Genomic DNA, 8,160 nt, shown 5'->3' on the forward strand with positions numbered 1-8,160 from the left:
AGCGTTTTGATTTTTTTGAACTGTCAGAATAAAAAAAAAGTCTATAAAAACAAAACCAGAAAACTTGATGTTTTTGTACTCCTTTTCTTAACAGAAGCTCAGTTGGTAGACTTGAAGGTGGAAAAGCTAAACAATAATAATAATAATAATAATAATAATAATAATAATAATAATAATAATAATAATAATAATAATAATAATAATAATAATAATAATAATTAATAAATACTAAATTCATAAATACTTTTATTATTATTATTATTATTATTATTATTATTATTATTATTATTATTATTATTATTATTATTATTTTAATTGACCATTTACTATTTTCCCAAAATGTGCCTCTATTTTGGCATTTTACTACATCAGCATATTCACATTTGAGCTTCTATGGAACTAACCACACTCACAAGGAAAGGGGAAACAGTTATGAAACAAATGGTTGCTGATTCAATGATGAAGCCAGAGTTCTTGAATTCTACCACCTTGCCTCTCTCTGATGATCCAAACCTTAAACCACCAATCCAACCTCTGGGACAACAATTACCAGGCCTATTTTTGGTAAGTCTATTGTTTTGTTTATGTGAGAGCCAAGAAAAGGAAGAACATTCCAGTAAGTCTATTTATAGTAGGGATGTAACAGTGACCCAAAAATCTTGAAAATCGTATATTGTCAAAAGTCTCACAAAAACATCGTGGACTTTCACAAAATATCAAATTACAAACTTCTTTGGTTAAATGTTTTGTTTTGGTGCAGCAGCAGTTAGAAACACAGAGGGACCTACATGGACCATGATCCTTTGCTCCATTTCAATGCAGATGGTTGAAGTAACAGTTATGAATTTTTCTAATCTTAATTGTTTGGAATATGACCAAAGGCTTGTCAAGGCTGTTTAAAAGGAACAAGTCTCATTTCTTCAGCTCTGTTTGCGTCTCCATAATATCACAGTGTGTTGTACTGTGAGATTCGCATATCGTTCCATCATAATGTAAACACTTTCAGATATATGCTGATGCTGATATGATATTCATTTGTCTGTTTAATTTTGAAGTCAAATACATATGGGCTACTTTTTTAATATATAACCCTCTCTCCACCAGCTCTTAAAACAGTTTAGAGACAACAACATTATCTGCAGCTGTGCCCACTTTTGGAGGAGCTAAGGGGGGCCAAGGTCTTCTGTGTGGGTGCTCACTTAACAAGTTCATTTAGAGCCTTTTAACAATGGAGCGTACCCCTCACCCCCCTACCATGTTAGCTCTCCTGTTTTAAACCAGTTTAGATGTAGTTGGCCCTGTAGTGATTTATAATATAGTGATTTAATGTGCTGTGAACGTGCAGCAAAAATCTTTGGGGGAGAGATGGAGGAGCATTGACCACTCCAGGGGAGGCTAGTGCCCTCCCTTTCTCCATGGTTATTGCTTTGCTATCTTGCATTTATTTAAACATGGGTCTTTCTATTCATTTTTTATCAGAGTATATCTTGAAAAAAGCTGTATACATGGAGACACACATAAATGAAATGTTAATCTGTGAAACATTCTAGACTAGGGGTGTCCAAAGCGGGGCCCACGGACCAAACATGGCCCTCCCAATTTGGCCGGCAAGGGGGGCTCTGAGATTTTAGGAATAATCTGTTTTGATTGAGTTCTTTATTGAAAAGGCCATCAGGAGATGAGGCCATGTCTGTCTATTTGCCAATACTGAAAGTCAATTTAATCATAAATTTCTTTGCAGAAGAACATTTTTATGAGAAAACTAATCTACTTCTAGTCCTTATTTTTGACCCTCCACCCACAAATGTGCATTCAGGAAAAAAACTTGGGGACGCCTGCCTGGTCTAGGCAAACCATTAACATCTCCATGGAGGCACTGCACCAGAAAAGTTACATAGTACGTCTTTAAAGGGCTCATATCACACTATTTTCTGATCTGTTCTAATGTTGTTTCCTCATCACAAACAGATCTGGAGTTGTGTTTTGTTTCATTCACACATGTTTAACACACAAACCCTGCATATTTAGGCTGAGTTCTTCTCTCAAACTAAAAACACTCTGTTCCACCTTGTGATGTCATCATGTGGTACTACAGGAAGTGCTCCACTGTGTTTATAAACTCCATACACCTTCACTAGAACCATTTGGATGATTTCAGTCGTGGGATTGCCAATCTCTACTGAACTAAAGATAAAAGGAGCTGTTAACTTGAAAACTACCACTTCATGACATCACAAGGTGGAACAGAGCATTTTGAGCTTTGGAGATGTAGAAAAACTAATAGTAAAGTGTTACTCAAACATGTGTGAATGAAACAAAATGCAACTCCAGGTCTGTTTTTGAGGAGGTAACAGCATCAGAACATGACTTAATGCTCACAAGAATCAGTTTTGTGTGATACAGGACCTTTAATATTCCATCTGTTGGTCAAATTAGATCGAGGTTACCACAACCTTTCATAGGACAATTTCACCCAAATGTGCCTTACCCCTTTTGATCTTCTGCCCTCATACTCTTACATGGTTTCATATTCATATCACATTCAGCTGTAGACAATACAAGCACTTAAGCCTGCATGCCAATCACCCATACAGGCCTGCGGAGCGCCCGTGTGTTTACAGTGGCACAAATAAATGAGCCCGCCTGACTGTGAGAACGTGCAGATTGAAACCACATGTCTCCAGAGGCGGCAGGAGCAGCAGCAACAGCAGCAGCAGCGGTTCTGATTCTGGTTCTGTCTCCATTCTCACTGCGTACACCAGCATTACCACATCACTTTAGGTTGTTGCTTTTAGACTCCAGAACCTATGAATGGCAGTCCAAAGTGAGGGGGGAAGCTGGGATCTGGATGTGCTGTCAGCCCCGACGATGTATGGGTTGTGTTATCTACGACATATTTTTCAAAGCCCTTTCACAATCTCTCCAATTTCAGGTCGAAATGATAGAACAGGGGCCTCATAGTCAGCGAACGCGAAGGGAAAGTCTGTCAGATTCTGTGTGTATGTTTGCACGCATTCCAGGTTATTTATACAAAGCGGACTGGAAAAAACTGGGGTAGACTTGGTGTCTCTACTTGGTGAGAACTATTACGTTACTGCTGGATGTTTTTAATTACTGCACATAAATGTTGGAACACAAGCCTGGGACGGATCCACGGCGGAGGGGGGTCGGTAGCGTTGAGCGTGTTTAGGGAGGTACTGGCTCGCACTTTATCATGGTGGTCCCAGTGCGATTCTGGTTTTGGAAAAGTGGCTTTGTGAGGGAGAAGTGAGCTCTCCGTGTGCTGGCGCGAGGCGGAGGAAACGGCTCGTAAAAACCAGGCGGCACGCTGGAGCCAGGCATTCTGGGATTCACTTAATTGCTCTTAAATGAAAAAGATATTTGGCTTCCCATTGGCGACGTTTAAAGAAAGTGGAGTCAAATCCCGCATGTATACGAGCCAAACACCGACTCCTCCTCATGAAACACCGCCAGCTCTAATCCATGCTTTTCTCCAGTGCCATTGGTAATATTATGATTAATATAGACAAAGCTGCTGTTCGGAGCGCGCAAATGCCAAAGTATGCCGTGTGTGTTCCTCTGCTAAGGCCAGAGCCACGAGGGACAGACCAGATCAGACGCCATTGGACTTTTAATATGACAACACCATTATCACCAGCTCTGGGTTAAAGGACCTACATTATATTACTCCGTTTTCTGATCTGTTCTAACGTTGTTTCCTCATCACAAACAGACCTGGAGTTTTGTTTTGTTTCATTCACACATGTTTAACACACAAACCCTGCATATTTAGGCTGAGTTCTTCTGTCAAATTGAAAACACTCCACCTCGTGATGTCATTATGTGGTAATACAGGAAGTGCTCCACTGTGTTTTTAAACTCCATATACCTTCATTAGAATCGTTTGGATCATTTCAACCCTGGAATTGCCAATCCAGACTACAGAGAGAGACTCTGATATCAGTCTGGTCCACGTTCTCCGTTGCATCTCAAGCTCGGTCAATCGTGATCATCCAATCAGATCTCTTTATTTCAGTGACACATGTAAAATGAAGGAGCTCATTGGTCACAAGTAAATCACATTTCTCTCACCTCAGATTGACACAGTTTATGCTTCTCGCATTGATTCTGACCCTGTGATATTTTTTCCCCCTTTATTTTTTCCAATATGGACGGATTATGCGTGTCTCTGATTGGCTAATCCACCTGTCAATCACACCCATTTGAAAACAGGGAGATTCACCAGGGACCAGACTCACATCTTCGTAAAGTGTTGAAAAAGTGTGTGTTCTGGATCCCAGGCAAACCAATCTCTACTGAACTAAAGGTAAAAGGAGCTGTTAACTTGTACTGTAACTGTAAAACTACCATTTCATGACATCACAAGGTGGAACAGAGCATTTTGAGCTTTGGAGATGTTACAGACTAATAATAAAGTGTTACTCAAACATGTGTGAATGAAACAAAACATAACTCCAGGTCTGTTTTTGAGGAGGGAACAGCATTCGAACATGACTTAAAGCTCATAAGAGTCAGTTTTGTCTAATATAGGACCTTTAAGAACTTTAATAACCCTCTTAATGGCTCAAGTACATTTCATAAAAAAAAGGAAAGTGAATTGAAATAGACTGAAAGAACAAAATGGTTTAAAAGGCTGTCTACACTGGATTATGCTTTGGAGATGAAACGAGCTGAAGAAAAATCATCGTCTTCATTGCGGTGGCTCAGTGCTGAAAGTGCCAGAGGTTTAAAGACGAACACATTACACAGCTGATTAAATATGCACATTTTCTGACATAAAACATCGTCTGTCTGGTGAGTTCCCTTTGAAATGACCAAAAGAGTAATGACTCAGGGTAGAGTGGCTGCTCCTCCACGCCATCTGTGACTGAGATGAGCTATAAACAGAACTTTGAGCACAACCATCCAAAAAAACAATACTCAAGATTACCTTTATTTGTTTATTTATTTTAGATTTTCTGACCCAATGGCTAGATTTGACAGGAAGGCTGCAGTGTGCAATGGGAAGAGAGAGGTGGAGACATTAGGCAGAGGTGAAGACATTGGGCAGAGGTGGAGACATTCGGTAGAAGGTTGATGTTGCTAAGATAACCCACTCAGCAAATCTTCAAACCCAAATTATAGTAAAAGCCATATTCAAATCTGTCACTGGACAAATCGTTGCAGGAGTGAAGACGTTTGGCTGATCATCCAAGCCGCTTCTTCAGTTCTGGTCAGATTACTGCTGGACACTGTTTTATATCTGTCTGGAGGGAGGAGCTATGGATCACTGAGGGATTACACAGGCTTCAAACCAAAATTTTCATATTTTTTTTCGGCACCAGATTATAGCTAAGTAGCTAATTTCCGTCTGCAGTCCCTCCTATTCAGATTAATTCACGATTGTTGTAAAACCATGTGCCGCTGCGAGCAAACTGTGCAATCAGCTGTGCAAAATGCTGGTCAGCTAGTGCTAACCTAGCGATGGCAAAGTCAACATGTCACAAACATGGATTCATAGAAATCCAAACTAACATAAACTACATTAATTTTTTTTTTTTTTCACATGGTGTGTTACTTACGATGGATATTTTCGACTCAAGTTTGTCAAACGATGTAGGATGTTTGTCTCATAAATGTGCGTGTAAGTTGCTGGTGTTTGCCCTCGGAGCCATATCTTTTTTTGGACAGGCTCTGCAGATTGGTGGCTCATCTTGTTGGTCTTGTTTTTCAAATAATAATAATTCCACACATCAGACTTCACCTTCTCGAGTGGACAATATAAATATATCACTCCAGATTCACTGCTCATGAGCCATGACGGTGACTGAGGTGATGAAGAGCCATGCCCGATTCAGAATAGGCACGGCACAGAAGCAGCAAGTGTCAGCTATGAGGCAGTCTGGTGCCGTAAAGGTGATTATAATCGTGTGCGATGATCATGATTATCGTACATCGTCCCATCTCTAGTGGAGAGTGGGGGGAGACATTTAAACATATGGAGGACTTTAACTCACAAAGCTGGTACTGTTGGAGTCGATAGGATGCAGCTTAAACCAAGACTTCAGTACAGAATTGTTTTACTTTGGAGGAAGTAGTACTCCATTTTGTTACCTAAGTAAAAGTACAGATACCAGGGCAAAAAAAAAAACTCGAGTAAAAGCAAAAGTAACACATGAAAGAATCCACTTAAATAAAAGTCATTAAGTACCTGTTTAAAGATATACTTAAAGAGTAAAAAGCAGAGGTATTTAACACAGATTTTGAAGTCGCATTAAAGCTTCAAATGTGGTGATTTTGATGAAGATCCTCAGCTTTTTCAGCAGGTCTCAGACAATAACAAAACTACTTTTACTTTTTTACTTTATTCAGTCCAGTCCAAAAATGTAGTGGAGCAGAAAGTACAAATACTTGCTCTCAAATAGTAAAAGTAAAAAGCACTCACTGTAAAACGTACTTAAGTAAAGTAGAGATACCTACATTTTTTACTTAAGTACATTACTTTACTACTTTTACTTTGTTATGTTCCACCACTGCTGTTTTGTCCATGCCTAAAAACGAGACCCAGAAATGACTACATCGTGAATCAACCTCTGAAAACATGGCCATCTCGCCACCGCCAACATTTCCTCAACACAACCCCGACTAGCACTTGCAGTTAACAGCAGTTGTGAATTTTCTTGTCATGTCGCTGGGTCCAAGCTGCTTCCCTTTGAATAAAACATTTACAGCCGTCTCTTTGCTCTCCTCATGATTGGCCATTTTGTTTTGAGTTTGACGATGCCACTCAGCCCTCCACTTAAGTCCCTCGGGGCGGCAGCGACTCCACACGTCAAGTCTGCATGTGTCAGCCGCCGTCTTTTCTAATCATTAATTGTTGAGAGAAGTGTGTCACGTCCTGTCAGACTCGCCGTTCAACGCTCAATGACCCCCCCCCCTTTCCCCTCGCTGCCCCCTAGCTGCTGGTGCCCGCTACAGTGTGCCACAGCCCTACAGGATCAGGATGTTGGACAATACAGGGAAGGAAGAGGACAATGGCGGCGAGCGGTGTGCACAAGCCTCGGTCGCCCTCGTGTCCAGGAAGAAGATTTATTCCACTCTCACGCCTCAGGAGAAACGCACCTGCTTGTACCGCGGCCAAGACGTTCACAGGGACTTAAAGGGGAACTGCATTCCCCTGTGTGTTAAGGTCACACAAACGCATTCCCCTCTGTGTGTCTCTACAACCATAGACTGGAAATATACATGGACATAGCTAACCTGCTAGCTGCTGTGTTCTAAATAGAAAGTGATCCTGGTCGCGCTTCCGGCTCCATCGACTCTGGCTCGGATTAACTTTCTATTGAAAAACTGTGTCCCCTCTCTCTGTAACTCAGGGGTGTCCAAACCTTTCTCATTAAGGGCCACATATAAAAACACAGACAAAGCTGAGGGCCAATTGAGAGCCATAGACTAGTCACCAATACAGTGAATACTTCAAATCTGCATAATTATTACAAGTTAGACTGAACCACTAGATCTTTATTCATACTTACATCCTCAGTGGAAGACATTAAATATTTGATATGGGTTTGTTAAAGTAGATTTTCAGAAATGTACAGTAAAAAGTACCGTTTATGACAATATGGACCAATTCATCTGGAAGCTTGAGGGCCAAGAAAAATTGGTCTGAGGGCTGCATTTGACCCCTGGGCCACAGTTTGGACATGCCTGCTGTAACTGCTGCTGTCAGATTTGTCATTTTGGTCTTAAATGTTCGCATTAACACATGATCCTGGGGTTTTTATTTCACTATTGTGTCTGTAAATCAAGATATGAACATTAATAACAGGTCGCTCCTGCTAGCGTTAGCAACAGGTTTTGGACGTTACCTTCAACAGCCTCTCTCTGGACTGGCTCTTTGGTTGCTATGATACTCAAAGTTGAAATTCCTAATATGTAACTGCTCCAAATTGGCCGCTATAACTGCTAGCCTTGATGAGCTTCATTTGGAGCTGAACGTCGTGGGTGACGTCACACTCACTTAGTCCACTTCTTTATACACTCTATGGTTCGCTCTTTAGTTTGGGTATTTCCAGTATAATGTATGTGCCTGTAGAATACCCTCTGACCAGTAGAAGGCGCTAGGTCGGCATATGTAATGTTTTTGATTAGGATGCA

This window comes from Periophthalmus magnuspinnatus, chromosome 17 (assembly GCF_009829125.3).
Source record: "Periophthalmus magnuspinnatus isolate fPerMag1 chromosome 17, fPerMag1.2.pri, whole genome shotgun sequence".
Taxonomy (NCBI): Eukaryota; Metazoa; Chordata; class Actinopteri; order Gobiiformes; family Gobiidae; genus Periophthalmus; species Periophthalmus magnuspinnatus.